This window comes from Vicia villosa, linkage group LG7 (assembly GCF_029867415.1).
Source record: "Vicia villosa cultivar HV-30 ecotype Madison, WI linkage group LG7, Vvil1.0, whole genome shotgun sequence".
Taxonomy (NCBI): Eukaryota; Viridiplantae; Streptophyta; class Magnoliopsida; order Fabales; family Fabaceae; genus Vicia; species Vicia villosa.
This window is the reverse complement of record NC_081186.1, coordinates 62,404,958-62,422,060: the sequence shown is the minus strand read 5'-3', so window position 1 is coordinate 62,422,060 and position 17,103 is coordinate 62,404,958.

The following is a 17,103-nucleotide window of genomic DNA, read 5'->3' as shown; positions in this document are numbered from 1 at the left end:
ATAAGCGGGAAACCCCGCCAACCCGCCACCTTGGCGGGGCGGACTAAGTTTTTAGGCCCATCTCAATTTGGCAGACTTGCCCGCCCCGTTCTTTTTTTGGCGGGCATATGGTAGAGCGGGGTGGGCCGTCCTCTTTTCCACCCCTAGATACAAGGTCCATTATCTAAGATGCGTGAATTATAGGTCATTACTGCTACATCCATTGTAGATCCCCTTCCAGATAAACCATGCATCTTCGAATGACATATCAATTCGCCCAAGTGTTTGTAAAGCATGCTCTGATGTTGCAATCCATGGAATATTTTACATATCCTCATGATGAGTTTAGAGAAAGAGAGAGGTTAGCTCATAGCATATCCCCATGATGATATTACAAATTTTATTTGAAACTAGCTTAAAAAGATTTGTTTCCCCTCCTTTGATGATGAACCATAACAACTTGGAAACATCCATTATGATAATGAATATGTGGCTCTTGGGTATGTTGTTGTGCAAAATTAAAATCACCTATAATTTTGTTTCATGGGTCAAGTTTTGGCGTAGGAATGACATGGGATTGTTGGTGACGCCCATCACATCTGTTTTTCCTTATTTGAAAATACTCACTTGTAATTTTATCAACATCACAAGTTGTTATGAATAAGTGTTGAACAAACGGATCCAAATTATCTTCAACAAGCTTGAATGAGTTACCAAGGAATGTATTTATGGCATTAATGCCTAATTCTCTGATGATATATATGATGTATTGTTCTTCGGGTTATGCAACTCATGCCCAATATCTAGTATCTAGTATCCATAGTTAAATCAAAGCATCATATTTCCCTTTCAACAGTAAAGAGTCTTTTGTTCCTACATGATTTTTCGATTTTGGATGGTTACGACCCTTGCAATGTGAAAATTACTGCAAAATTGTATGGGAATTGATTGTGGTTAAGCATGGGAATTGTCGCCTACTTTGTAAACATGTCTCCTTTGTGAGGAGCTTCTTTTTTAGTCTTCTTTCTTCGTCCCATCTGAAATACAATAGTCACACAAGGATAGTCCAAATTAGGTAGTGTATGAAATGTTAACATTCATCAGGAAAATATAATAGTCACACAAAGATATGCCAAATTAGTCTTATTTCTTCGTAAATAAATGATGTATGTTTATCTCTAATCAATAAAAGTATAAAACTAGTATAATAGGTTATCTAGAAGCAACATATCTCATATAAACACATATCATGGTTTCATTCACTTCACATATATGTTAGTACAAGCTTAAAAACTAGTGACAACTTGTCATGGAATTGAAAGCATCATGGACTGAATAGCTAAAAACTAGTTAGTGTGTGATAGTACTTAAACAACACCATTCAATAGTGTCATAAACTTCGCCAGTGAACTTATACACATATCACAAATTTACCATTATACTAAGAAAATCACAATTCAATATTATACTCAGAAAAATCCAAAAAATATCACTCATTCGACAATATTTCTTCTAACAAATTCTTTACAGTTGTTTTCATATATTGCAATACAAAAACAACATATGAAAATCAAAACAATTTGAGCATATACATTAAACCATTGAATCTTATGTGTCTCTCAATTATACTCTTTTTCATGATATGCAAATAAAAATTTGATAGCATGTAAACTAAGTTAAAAATCACCAAACTTAACACCTAGTTGACCAATAATATATGCATTCACTTTTGTTAAACTAACACATTTCATTTCTTTCAAGTTAATAAATATTAGTTTAATATTTTTCACAATTAGGCATGGATATAAATATCCAAAATATAACCTAATTTGAATTTTCATCAAATAAACCTAGCAAGTTCATGAAATTTCTACTTATGTTTTCACCCTAGCAAATTCAATATTATTCACATTTAGGCATGAATATAAATATAAAAAATCTAACCTTGCTTTATAGGGAAACAGATATGCCAACATGGGTGGGAGATTTTTCATAAATTGAATATAATGTTAAATATTAATGTTACACTGTAAAAATTAGAATTCTACAACTAAATTAGAGTTACATATTTTATTTGTTACGTCTCTGATGCATTGGATCCTAATATGAAGGATATTGACATGTTTGTGGCTAGCATTTCTGAAAAAAATGAACTACTCTTATATGGGATTTAATCCCTTTATTTATTTTTAAACAATATTGCTCTTATGGCATATGAATAAGCTTAGGAAGAAACTACCTTAACTACCCAAAACTTCTTGTAGTCTTTGAGGCATATTGTAACGCCCCGAATTTAATTAATTATTTAATTAAATTGATCAAGGATTTATTCGTTGGAATTAGTTAAAGTCGAAATTTATCGGTATTTATTCTAAAGGCGTAATTGGATTAATATGTTGATTTGAGCAGTTAAGTTTATGGTCGGATTAGTCGGAGAAATACAATCGCAAGTTGGTATAATTTATGTTATGGATCGATGGTAGTTGTGGAATATTATTGGAAATTATAATCTTTATGTTATGTGATTATTTATTTATGTGTGTTATCTGGCTTAATTGAGTATTTAGAGGAATATTATGAATTGAGCCTAAGTGAAAGAAATATGGCACAAAGAGATTGGATTGTGGGTTAAGCTCAATTAAGAAAAGAATGATAGTAAGAGTTAGGGTTTTAGAGTTTTGGTCTCATAACTCATTTTGTGAGAAAGAAGAGAAAGAAGGGAAGAAAGAGGAAAGTTATGGCATGAAGAGGAAGAACTCCATTGAAGAAAGTGAAGCTTTTGATAAGGTAAGGGTGGGGTTCTTACTCTCTAAGGGTTGGCATGATGATGTTTATGGTGGGTTAGATTGTATGTTATTCTCAATGGATGTGTTAGTTGAAATTGTTAGGTTTGAGTGAAATCAATCGGTTAATGTTGTATGTATTGATAGAAATGATATGTTATAATGCTTCTTACCATGATTCTATGTGTGGGTTTTGAATTATAGCATGTTTGGTGGAAAGAATGTGAAAACCCAGCTTTTGGGATTTGGGTGAAATTCATAGATTTGCATGATTAATGAGGTTTTGGTGAAGCTAGTGGTACATATGAGTTGTATATATGATATGTATATGAATTTCGTGTGCAATTTTGAGCTAGAACATTGATTTGGGTGTTGGGATGAGAAGGGGGTTATGCTGAGCTCGTGGAGGGGAATGCTTCTGCACTGCATTCGCGGCGCGAACATGTGGTGGTGGCGCAAACTGAGTCAGTTTTGGAAAGGTGGGTTACTGACTTGCGGTTCGCGGCGCGACAGCAGGGTGGCGGCGCGAACTATAGGTAGATTAGGGAAAATTCAAATGTGTGTAACTTTTGATCTGTAACTCCGTTTTATGCGTCATTCAGAGCGTTGCAAACCTAACGCGATGAACTATAACATGATGCAATGAAATGATTCATAGGATTTAGTCTACTATTATGTTTATTAGGATTAAGTGGTGAACTATGTTGTGTTAACATATGAAGTATGCTCTTAGCGATGAATTGACATAATCATGTTGCGGTATAAGCTGATGTATGTTTTTCTTATGGCGATACAATGTTATTGAGATGATGATATGTACCTTCCTTATGATGAGATAATGATGTATGAGATGATATGCATAATTGATAAAGATGTATGCTATATGCGATTAATTGTGCGTATTTGATATGTATGACTCAACGATGATGCCATGTGATGAATTAACAATGAATATGTCTTTATTAGGGAGTTGAATATAACGTGTTATGATGATTTCTTGAATTATGGAATAAGATGAATGTGTCGATGTTGTTGGTAATAAGACGAATTGTTGTTGTTGTTGTTGTAACATGTTGATGTTTGTTGTTGTTGTTGCAATATATTGAATTGTTGTTGTTGCTATAACATGATGAATTTATCATTGTTGTTGAAGACCCTATGGTCAATGTTGATAATTTGTATTGAGATGTATTGTGTTGATAAGAAAGAAGTTGATTAAGTCGTTCAAGTTGGCTATGTTATGCATGTTGGTGATGTTGGTTATGTTGTTTATGTGGATTTATGATGTTTAAGTTGGCCTAAAAGGCAATCGTTTAAGTTGGTTAAGTTGGTTAAGTTGTTTATGTTGTTTATGTTGCTTATGTTGTTTAAGTTGTGAGTGTGGATGTGCATCATTGAGTCACATTTATTGCATTATTTAAGTTGGCCCAAGTGGCAAATGTTCAAGTTGGCCCAAGTGGAAAATGTTTAAGTTGGCCCAAGTGGAAAATGTTTAAGTTGGCCTATATGGCAAATGTTTAAGTTGGAAGTTTACTCCAAATGGTACCACATGCATACGCATAACATGAAGTCGCATATTGAGTTGCACTTTGAATGTTTGTGATTATGATGATGAGATGTTTGTTGTGATGTGTTGGAATCTTACTTGTGGGTTGCATATATTGTCATCATTGATTGTTGACATTGTTGTCGTTACCTATGTTAATTATATGATTTGAATTGTTGAGACGATGATATGTTTGATGTGACATGATGATAGTATATTCGTGAATTTGAATGTGTTGCCTTAATTGATTAATGTTATTGTTTCCGTTTCAAAAGTTGTATTATATTGATAAGTTATTTTGCGGTGAAACTTGTTGTAAGATGTTATGTGATGCGAAGTGGTGAAATTATGTATGATCTATATCCCCTATATTATTTATCATGCATTCCTTTATATTGTAAGATATGTCACACTTTTGCTAATATTTCCCCTACCATAGAAAATGGGCAGGTATTCAAGATTAGCCGTGGATGTTCGAGGTTATTTATGTGAAGTCTTTATGTTGCTTTATGACAAGTTGAGTTGGTGTCGATTGCTCTGATACGTAGCACTCGGGGGGATTAGTCGTTATTGTTTAATTGTTGTATTCTATGTTGATATTTTTTTTAAGTTGAATTGAAAGATGTTTCTAAGTTCAAGTTGGAAGTTATGTTTCCGAATGCTATGTATCTTTATTAAATGCAATATAAGTATGTTTATTTGGTTAAGTCGAAATGTGACATCCCATCGTTTGATGAATAATTGTAAATGCACTCTGATTTTCGCTTATAATTGCGGGGTGGATTTGGGGTGTTACATAGTGGTATTATAGCAGGTCGGTCTGTCCAGCCAATGTTGTCTAATGTTGTTTATTCCTCGGTACACGACGAGTATGTGAAACACTGTCGGTACTTATTGTTCTTCTGATCAGTTGTCTGCAGGAGTTGGTTTGAAGCTAAGTGGGGGAAAAGCTATACTTCTCGGATATGTTTCAGTTGTAGGATGTTAGTATGCTGCTGTTGGCGACAGTGTAAGTGTCGAGGGAGTTTGTTGTTTCCTGAATCGAAGGTGACTTGGAACTTAAGATTGTGGTTGCTAGTTAAGTTGGAATCTCTTGAGGAAGAGGATGATCAGGAATTGTTGATGTTCACTTCTCGAAGGATGAGGAGCAATGTAGCGATTGGTGATATGCAAGTGTGGTTTAAGTTACGGGTGTTCTGAAGGTAACTGTTAAGTAACAAGAATAAATTCTAGAAGGTGGAATTTAGAAGTTGTGATGTTCCAGCGCTACTGATGGACTGTAAAGCTGTTGGTTGAGTAGCCTTGCGTAAGATACCGATGTTGGTTCAGTGATTAAGTAAGGTACTGTTATAGACCTTGCTGTAGGATTATTGGTAAGTGATTCAAACAGTGGTAGAAGCTATCGAAGTTGTTGAAACATTTTGAAGTGCAAGTAAGAGTTGGAGATGCGAAGAGAGGGGTATGATTTCAATAATATGAAGTGTTGATAATGGTGTACATGAATTTTGTTTTGATGTATCGTCAGAGGTGTTTAAGAAGGTAGCTGCAAGACGTTAGTGTTAGCTTTTTCGGATGATTTTGGAAGATTAGTGAATTATGGAATTATAATGCTTCTGGTGATATAAGTACAAGTTGGAAAAGAACATTATTAATGTTGGTAATGATGGTTTATACTCCATTATGGTTGTCGGCTATCTATTGACAAATTGAGGACTTGATCACTCTTAATCTCTTGTTGATAGTAGACGAAATCGTGATTGGATGGCATAGACGTATCTTGCTAGCTTGATAGTGCGTAAAGTGATTAATGTTATATCGTGAAGATATCTAGTTGGTGTGAATTAATGGAAAAGTATCCATGAATAGTTGAGGAGTGATGAACAAGTCGATGGAGCTGGTTTGTAGGCGAGATAACATCGCAAAGTGAAGGATGGAGAATGTCGAGTGAGTATCGATTTCGTGATGGATGCTTAAGGAAGTCTGAACTAGATTAAGACTTGTGAACCATGTAATTGACAGAGAGATTTAACGTGGACAGTGACTTAAGATGGATTATCAGAGATGCGCAGTGGATTTGTAAGGTGGCGCAGTTGCTATGCGTGTGTGTTTGTTAGAGGTGAAGAACTAGGTATTGGAAGCCTCGGAGAATGATATGTCTTGATCTGCATTTTTGATTTGGTGGGTTGTTGAGATGAAAACGAGGTATCGGAAATATGGTATTTTTGCCGAGTTTATAAGGATAGTATTAGAGTTGTTAGTTGATGGTGAAGTTGGGTGTATTCGTCGAGTAATCTTGTTAAGTTGATGTTATAGTGATTTGGTTTCTATTATCGTAATATTGTTATTGGTTACTATAAGTAAGAGTGATACTTCGTGCTATGACTGAGTTGGGTATGCTGGCTACATTGATGTTGTTATAAGAGTGATATGATGAGGCGGAGAGACAGTTGTTGGTGTTTGTTGAAGATTGGCATGTATAATTATGGGAATGAAAGCACATATGTGTTTTGATGTTAAAATGTTGCTAATACAATAATGGGGTGGCGTTGAACACCCAAGTATATGAGAATTATGAGTGTTACTACCTTAAGAATCATGTCAAGGTATTGTTGAGCAGTGATGACTCTGTTGCTAAGTTAATGAGGTGAGATTGAATCTCCATGTAAAAGTGTGTTAAAGTTGTTACTACCTTAAGTGTTGATAAGCCGGGAGATTCCTGAGGTGGTTAGTAATTTGTCAACGAGTATGTCGTAGAGATGTCGAATAACTGACGCTGAATTTAAGTCAGATTGAGCTGTTCTGGGTAGTCGAAGTGTTGTCAAACACAACTGAGGATCGGAGAGTTGGAAGCAGAGTTGAGGATAGTTATGTCGGATGGATTTTTGAGAACGAAAATATTCTAAGTGGGGGAGGTTTATAACACCAAGAATTTAATTAATTATTTAATTAAATTGATCAAGGATTTATTCGTTGGAATTAGTTGAAGTCAGAATTTATCGGTATTATTCTAAAGGCGTAATTGGATTAATATGTTGATTTTAGCAGTTAAGTTTATGGTCGGATTAATCGAAGAAATACAATCACGAGTTGGTATTATTTATGTTATGGATCGATGGTAGTTGTAGAATATTATTGGAAATAATAATCGTTATGTTATGTGATTATTTATTTATGTGTGTTATTTGGCTTAATTGAGTAATTAGATGAATATTATGAATTGGACCTAAGTGAAAGAAAAATGACACAAAGAGATTGGATTGTGGGTTAAGCCCAATTAAGAAAAGAAGGATAGTAAGAGTTAGAGTTTTAGAGGTTTGGCCTCATAACTCATTTTGTGAGAAAGAAGAGAAAGAAGGGGAGAAAGAGGAAAGCTATGGCACGAAGAGGAAGAACTCCATTGAAGAAAGTGAAGCTTTTGATAAGGTAAGGGTGAGGTTCTTACTCTCTAAGGGTTGGCATGATGATGTTGATGGTGGGTTAGATTGTATGTTATTCTCCATGGATGTGTGAGTTGAAATTGTTAGGTTTGAGTGAAATCAATCGATTAATGTTGTATGTATTGATGGAAATGATATGTTATAATGTTTATTACCATGATTCTATGTGTGGGTTTTGAATTATAGTATGTTATGTGGAAAGAATGTGAAAACCTAACTTTTAGGATTTAGGTGAAATTCATTAATTTGCATGATTAATGAGGTTTTGGTGAAGCTAGTGGTACATATGAGTTGTATATATGATATGTATGTGAATTTCGTGTGCAATTTTGAGCTAGAACATGGATTTGAGTGTTGGGATGAGAAGGGTGTTATGTTGAGCTCGTGTAGGGGAATGTTTCTGCACTACGTTCGCAGCGCGAACATGTGGTGGCGGCGGGAACTGAGTCAGTTTTGGAAAGGTGGGCTACTGACTTATGGTTCGCGGCGCGACTGCAGGGTGGCGGCGTGAACTGTAGGCAGATTTGGGAAAATTCAAATATGTGTAACTTTTGATCCGTAACTCCGTTTTATGCGCCGTTCAAAGCGTTTCAAAGCTAACGCAATGAAATGATTCATAGAATTCACTCTCCTATTATGTTTATTAGGGTTAAGTGATGAACTATGTTGTGTTAACATATGAAGTATGCTCTTTGTGATGAATTGACATAATCATGTTGCGGTATAACTTGATGTATGTTTTTTTAATGACGATACAATGTTATTGAGATGATGATATGTATCTTCCTTATGATGAGATAATGATGTATGAGATGATATGCATAATTGATAAAGATGTTGTGTGCTATATGCGATTAATTGTGCTTATTTTATATGTATGAGTCGACGATGATGCCATGTGATGAATTAACAATGAATATGTCTTTATTAGGGAGTTGAATATAACGTGTTATGATGATTACTTGAAGTAAGGAATATGATGAATGTGTTGATGTTGTTGGTAATAAGATGAATTTCGTGAATTTCGTGTGCAATTTTGAGCTAGAACATGGATTTGAGTGTTGGGATGAGAAGGGTGTTATGTTGAGCTCGTGTAGGGGAATGTTTCTGCACTACGTTCGCAGCGCGAACATGTGGTGGCGGCGGGAACTGAGTCAGTTTTGGAAAGGTGGGCTACTGACTTATGGTTCGCGGCGCGACTGCAGGGTGGCGGCGTGAACTGTAGGCAGATTTGGGAAAATTCAAATATGTGTAACTTTTGATCTGTAACTCCGTTTTATGCGCCGTTCGAAGCGTTTCAAAGCTAACGCAATGAAATGATTCATAGAATTCACTCTCCTATTATGTTTATTAGGGTTAAGTGATGAACTATGTTGTGTTAACATATGAAGTATGCTCTTTGTGATGAATTGACATAATCATGTTGCGGTATAACTTGATGTATGTTTTTTTAATGACGATACAATGTTATTGAGATGATGATATGTATCTTCCTTATGATGAGATAATGATGTATGAGATGATATGCATAATTGATAAAGATGTTGTGTGCTATATGCAATTAATTATGCTTATTTGATATGTATGAGTCGACGATGATGCCATGTGATGAATTAACAATGAATATGTCTTTATTAGGGAGTTGAATATAACGTGTTATGATGATTACTTGAAGTAAGGAATATGATGAATGTGTTAATGTTGTTGGTAATAAGATGAATTGTTGTTGTTGTAACATGTTGATGTTTGTTGTTGTTGTTGCAATATGTTGAATTGTTGTTGTTGTTATAACATGATGAATTTGTCGTTGTTGTTGAAGACCCTATGGTCAATGTTGATAAGTTGTATTGAGATGTATTGTGTTGATAAGAAAGAAGTTGATTAATTCCTTTAAGTTGGGTATGTTGTGCATGTTGGTTATGTTGTGCATGTTGGTTATGTTGGTTATGTTGTTTATGTGGATTTATGATGTTTAAGTTGGCCTAAATGGCAATCGTTTAAGTTGTTTATGTTGTTTATGTTGCTTATGTTGGTTAAGTTGTGAGTGTGGATGTGCATCATTGAGTCACATTCATTGCATTGTTTAAATTGGCCCAAGTGGCAAATGTTTAAGTTGGCCCAAGTGGCAAATGTTTAAGTTGACCTATATGGCAAATGTTTAAGTTGGTCCAATGGAAAATATTTAAGTTAGGAGTTTACTCCAAATGGTACCACATGCATACGCATAACATGAAGTCGCATATTGAGTTGCATTTTGAATGTTTGTGATTATGATGATGAGATGTTTTTTGTGATGTGTTGGAATCTTACTTGTGGATTGCATATATTGTCATGATTGATTGTTGACATTGTTGCTGTTACATATGTTGATTATGTGATTTGAATTTTTGAGACGATGATATGTTTGATGTGATGTGATGATAGTATAATTATGAATTTGAATGTGTTGCCTTAATTGATTAATGTCACTGTTGTCGTTTTGAAAGTTGTATTATATTGATAAGTTGTTTTGCGGTGAAACTTGTTGTAAGATGTTATGTGATGCGAAGTGGTAAAATTATGTATGATCTATATCCCCTATATTATTTATCATGCATTGCTTTATATTGTAAGATATCTCACCCCTTTGCTGATATTTCCCCTACCATGGGAAATGGGCAGGTATTCAAGATTAGCTGTGGATGTTCGAGGTTATTTATGTGAAGTCTTTATGTTTCTTTATGACAAGTTGAGTTGGTGTTCATTGCTCTGATACGTAGCACTCGGGGGGATTAGTCGTTATTGTTTAATTATTGTATTCTATGTTGATATTTGTTTTAAGTTGAATTGAAAGATGTTTCTAAGTTCAAGTTGGAAATTATGTTTACGAATGTTATGTATCTTTATTAAATGCAATATAAGTATGTTTATTTGGTTAAGTTGAAATGTGACATCCCATCGTTTAATGAATAATTTAAATGCACTCTGATTTTTACTTATAATTGTAGGGTAGATTTAGGGTGTTACACATATGGTGTTTATCACTTCGAGTGTGTCTTTGTCCTCCATTTGTCTATCCTCTAATTTTAGAGTATATCTTCTTTTATGTTCATCATATTTTTCGCTTCAAAAATTATCTCTCAATGATTTCTTTGACTTTTCATCTAGTCTCGCTCTAGGCCTTTTTTTTATTCTTCAAATTTTAAGTACAACACCTTCATTTAATTCAAAAATATTTTATGCAAGTATTTGATCTAGTAAATATTAATAATGATATTTTAGTAAATTTACATGTTTTTTTACATAAAATCTAAAAAACTATTTGCATTTAATATTAAGAGAGAGAGAGAGAGAGAGAGAGATATTGATTGTAACAATAGTGAACTGAAATCATTATTATTGAATAATTTGAACCATACAAGTGTAAGATTACATCCTAGTTTATATCGTAGTATATCTAACAAAACACACAATAAATATGGTATACTAACATGTACAGTAACTAGACTATGTATAACTCAATGGAGTGATCATTTGCCAAAAAAGTCTTGGATATAATGACTTGGTCAAGAAATCGGTCAGTTGTTCTTTTGAAGTTTCTAGTCGTGGAACTTCTAACTCACACTTGTATCTCAATAATATCTCCCTCAAGTGTGAGTCTATCCATTATGCTCCCACTCAAGAAGCATAAGCTATTTCATCCACATACATTTGTACCATAATTGACACGCTTACGACATCAAGAAGACTTTCGATATAAGGAGTCAGTGCCTTACTCGAACCATCGGCTTTGATACCACTGATGGGTCATCATAAGGGGAAGCATCCATATTGGGTCAAAGACTCACCCAAACAAGTGAGAAAGACACCACATATTCACCTAAAATATTAAGGCATTGGTTATATGGGTTCTCTCACTTATAAAGTCCTCAACCTGCATTTTTCCAAGCAATGTGGGACTTAGAGAGAGAGAGAGAGAGAGAGGTGAATGAGGATGAAATATATGGGGAGCATAGTGGATAGACTCACACTTGAGGGAAGATATTTTTGAGAAACAAATGTGAGTTATAAGTCCCACATTGTTTGAAAAAATGAAGGTTGAACACTTTATAAGTGATATGACTCATATACCTATTAAGGTTTTTGGTGAATATGTGGTGTGTTGGGTGATTCTTTGACCCAAGGTGGATGTTTCTCCTCATGATAACCCATCACTTATATCCTTTATCCTAAAAGAAGAATCAAGAACATGTTTAATGTGATCAAACTCAGTCATGAAATTTCTTAAAATGATGATATTGTCAACATATACCAGCAGTGTAGTAAATGACTTTTAGTTAAACTTGATAATCAATGAGTGATTAATTGTTGCTTGTGTGTATCCTTATTACATAAGAATATGTGTAAGTTTATCGTATTGTTTTCCTTTGGCTTGTTTAAGGCCACAAAGTGACTTTTATAATCTGCATATTTGATTTTGTTTCGTGGTGTTCACCTCCTCAAGCCCGAGCATGTACACATATTCTTGCGATTCTCCATGAAAAAAGACATTATTTACATCAAATAAAAGAAAGTGCCAATTATGAATAGAAGTCAAAGTAAGGGTTGCACGAACATTAATGAGTTTAGAAACAATGGAGAATATGTAAAAATAGTCCAAACCTTCTATCTGATAGTAGCCTTTGGATTCCATTATGGCCTTGAATAATTCAATATATCTATATGATTTTTGTTTGCCCATATACTCCCAATTGGTAGAACACTTTGTGGTAAGTAAACAAAGTCCATGTGCCATTATTTTATAGAGAAGTAAATTCAACATAAGTTCTAGGTTCAAAGTAGGTGGAGATGGACATTGAAATGCGACACTAGAAAGTTGTTGGAACACTACAAGAAAAAGGATAATTAGCTAGGGGTTAAACCCCTCACAATGCTAAAATACACCTCACAAAGTAATTATTTGTGAGGGGGTCAAACCCCTAGCTATGGACGACATCAAATAATTTGCGTGGGGCACCCACCTCACTAATTTTGCTTGGGGCTAAACCCCTCGCAAAATGCAAATTAATATTTAGCCATCCTCTAGCTTAAAGTCTTAGGCACAGTGCACAGACAGTGGGCACAGAGTGCAGGTGCAGATTGTGTCTGAATTTAGCTAGGGGTTAAGCCCCTAGCAAATTTCTTCTTTTTGAAATTTAGGGGTTAAGTCCCACACAAATTGTAGACGGAAATTTAAAAAAATATATATAATTATCATAAAATTAAAATTATTAAATTGGTTTGTATATATATTAAATTTTGAATAAATAAATTTAATTAAAACTACATCCACTACTAAAAAAATGACATTTGGTTAAAGGATTTTACATCAGGTTTCAAAATATATGATGTGAAAAATATTTGTCAAAGGATTTTACATCAGACATTTATTTCCAATGATATAAAAAATATTTGATTTAGGAAAAAATATAACATGGTGGCAGTTTGGTAAATTAAATGAAATTTTGTTATAAGGATTTCACATCGGTCCTAAATTTGCCCCGATGTGAAAAGTATATTGATGAAAAAATATAACACGGTGACAGTATCGTAAATAAAGTGAAATTTTGTTATAACAAGCCTTCATCGGTCCAAGTCCCCAACTGATGTAACTTTCACAGTCACGTATGCCTTCGCATCGGTCCAAGTCACCAACAGATGTGAGAGCCAATTTTCTTTTTTAACATAAACGCTTTCGTTTCCAAACTCATTTTATTTCCAAACCCATTTCCCATAAATGACCTCCAAACCCTTTTTCTCTCGCCGTCACCAAACTGGCTTTCCCATTTTCTCTCGCCGTCACCTCCGTCCAAGCTCTTCAACATCCAAGCACTGTTTTCACTCGCCGTCACCAAAATCATCGGCCATGTCGCGTTTATGCATTCTGTTTACCGTCCCGTTCGACAAGTAGAAGAAGGATCTCTCTTTCCTCTTTCCCTCGCAACAGTCACTCATCGGCCATGTTTCAGGTAAATGATCTCTCTTTCGTTCACACTTACCCTAATTCCTTCAACTCACCATCTTTTTCAATTGCAATTGGAACCTTAACCCGATGAATCTCGCTTTTCCCTCGTCAATTTAGGGTTTTATCAATTATGTTCGTAATTTGATAAAAATTCTCCTGTTCTAAAGAATTAGGCTTTGTCCAAATGTTTATTCATTCTTGATAAGAAAATTAGTTTAATTTATGTCAAATTATGCGTTTTTCCTTTTCTTGTAGTTGTTATCTTATCATTCTGTATGGGTTTGCAGGTTGATAACAGAAATTCCTCAGCTGTTAATGTGTATTGATCCATCTTTTGTGGTTTATTTTGGTTCTCTCCTCTGAATATAAAAATTTATGAATTTCTGTGTAATTTTTTAACGTTCAAGAATTGTTTTGCCTGTTATTTTATTTGCTTTATTATTTCTGAGAGTGTGTGTGTGTGTGTGTGTGATTTTAGTTTATTAACTTTGGTGTTGTCTACTGATGTTAATTGGTGTTATTGTTTATTGTCAGCAAATGTGATTTTGGTGTTGTCTACCGAAGCTACAAATGCGCTTATCTATTTCAAGGGCGGGAAAGGACTTATAAATGGTTGGATTTTGTATGGTTTCACTTGTTTTGTTATTGTTGTAGTAATCCACCATGTGTAAACTTCTTTATAATTTTGTACACTTGTGTGTATCCTAGATTGATCTTGTAAATCATTTGTTAATTTTGGAAGAATATATATATGCATCCTAGCAATTTGGTACAATGAAATTATCCTTCACTAGTGATTAGAAATATATGAAAATAGTGACCTAAGTGTGGTCTGTGTGATATGTGAACCTGATGAAAAATAGTGACATAAGTGTGATCTGTGTGATATTGGCACAATATGAAAAATTAGGTAAAAAAAATTACAGTAGAAAAGGTGAAAACAACATATTCATGAAAAAATTACAGAAACAATTACATCGGGTCAACTACAAAACCGATGTAAAAACATACTTTTTACATCGGCCTATACGGGAAACCGATGTAAAATATTGCACATATTTTTTTAAAAAAAATATTGGATTTTGTTTCACATCAGACATAATTTAAACCGATGTGGTATCATGATTTTTCACATCGGTTTTTGGACCGATGTAAAATGTACTAGATTTACTACATCGCTTGGGACCGATGTAAAGTGTACTTTTCACCCGATGTAAAAAGTGTTTTCTGTAGTAGTGATCATTCATAATTAAAGTTGACATTCAAATTAATACATAAAGTGAAAATTATCCCAAAAAAATTAGACATTAAACAAACTAATACATCAAACATTTTATTTATCTTCATCTTCTCCTTCCTCTTCCTCTTCCTCTTCCTCTTCCCCTTCCTCTTCTTCCTCCTCCTCCTCATCCTCCTCAACAACTCTTCCATATCTACTACCGAAACTTTGGTTCATCATTTGTGTTTCTATAAATTGTTCAAATCTCTGTGCCCGCTCATTTGCAACCCGCATTGCTTCCTCATACGCCATTGTATTCCTCCTCATTTCTTCTCGCATCTCTAATTCTTTTCTCCTCATTTCTTCTTGAATCTCCATTTGTTTTCTCCTCATTTCCTCAATTTCTGCATTTCTTGCCGCTACTTCGCGTGCTACCTCGGTATGCACCAAATTTCTCACAGTTTCAAGCATTTCAGCAGTTAATATAGGTGGATTTGATGATCCTTCACCATCAGCAAGTCTCATTTTAAAACACCTATCACGTCGCCTGATAGTTTTGGAGTACCCTCCAAAACTATCAACTTTCCCATTTTTCTGTTTCCCGCGTGATACATTATACCAAGTCTGAAAATCCAAAGAAGGATTAGTAGGAGACCCTGGTCCAACGTGTGTTTGACTGCTAGAAGTATCTTTATTAATCTCTGGTAGTTTTTCTCCATTCGATGTCCAAACCCAATAATTTGGTCTAAATCCCACTCTCTCCAAGTGACGTTGCACTTCGCAAGGGTCACTAATTATATTCCTGCATCCACACTTTAAACACGGACATCTCACCCCTCCTTCGCTTCGACAACATTCTTGAGCAAATGCATATTCCAGAAAATCGACTACTCCTTTCATAAAATTTGGTTTAAGCCCACGTCTTCCAGGAAACATTCTATCATACATCCAACTACGATAGAATCGATAATCTTCCATACTACACACATGTACAACATTGTTTATGTTTAAATTTTTCAAATAAAAAGGGGAGTGATTTATCGACAATTTTCAAATTTTAATCAATAACATCATATAGCTATAGAATTGATAATATTCGATACTAGTTATTTTTTTTATAAAAAAAATATGTCTTATATATTAACACTTATTCTAAATATATATCTAGTTATAAATATTTATATTTATTAAATTATTCAAAATCTATTTAGTTGTAGTTTTTCTAGATAAATATTCATTTAATCTTAGCAAACATATTTTCCTACATAAATAATCACTTATTCTTATAAATATTTATTCTAATAAAATATATATTAATTTTTCTAAGCAAATATACATTTATAAATATATATTTTATATTGGTCATATATTTATTCTAATTAAACATATAAACAAATATAAACATATAAATACACTTAAAGACATATTTTCTTATGAATATAAAAATACTTTTCTTATGAATACACTTAAGTAATATATTTTTCTTTATAATATATACGGTTAAAAAAAGTATACTATTTTTTTCTACAATATATTTTTTAAACATTGTATTACTTTACAATATAATAAAACAATATTACTTTTAAACTGTTTTTCTTTTATTTCACTTATAAACATAATACTTTTTTTAAATAAATTTTAAACATTAACATAAAACTGTTTTTTATAAACATAAACATTTCACTTATAAACATAAACATAATATTGTGTTATTTAATACTTGTAATTCTTTTACTATTTTTATATTGCTTTTATAAATTTTTCTATACTGTTTTTTTTTCTAAATAATACTGTTTTAGTATTTTTATAAAAATAATATTGTTGGAAATATTTGTTTTTAAACAACACCACAATTCAACAAATATAAATAAACATTTTAAAGAAAAAATAGATAAAATATGTACCTTGGACGAACACACCACATATTTCTTAGTTGCTTTAGATGGTATTAATAGTATCTAAAATCAAAAAACAAAAAATAAAATTATTAATAAATTTATACAAACTAAATATATAAATTAGTTAAAGAAATAAAATTAAAAAGTGATACCTTAGGGTCTGCTGGGAAAGTTAGAGAGGAAGTGGTAACAGAGAAGAAAGACAGAGAGCAAGCAGATGGGAGAAATGGGTCTGTTGAGAAAGTGAAACCAATGGGT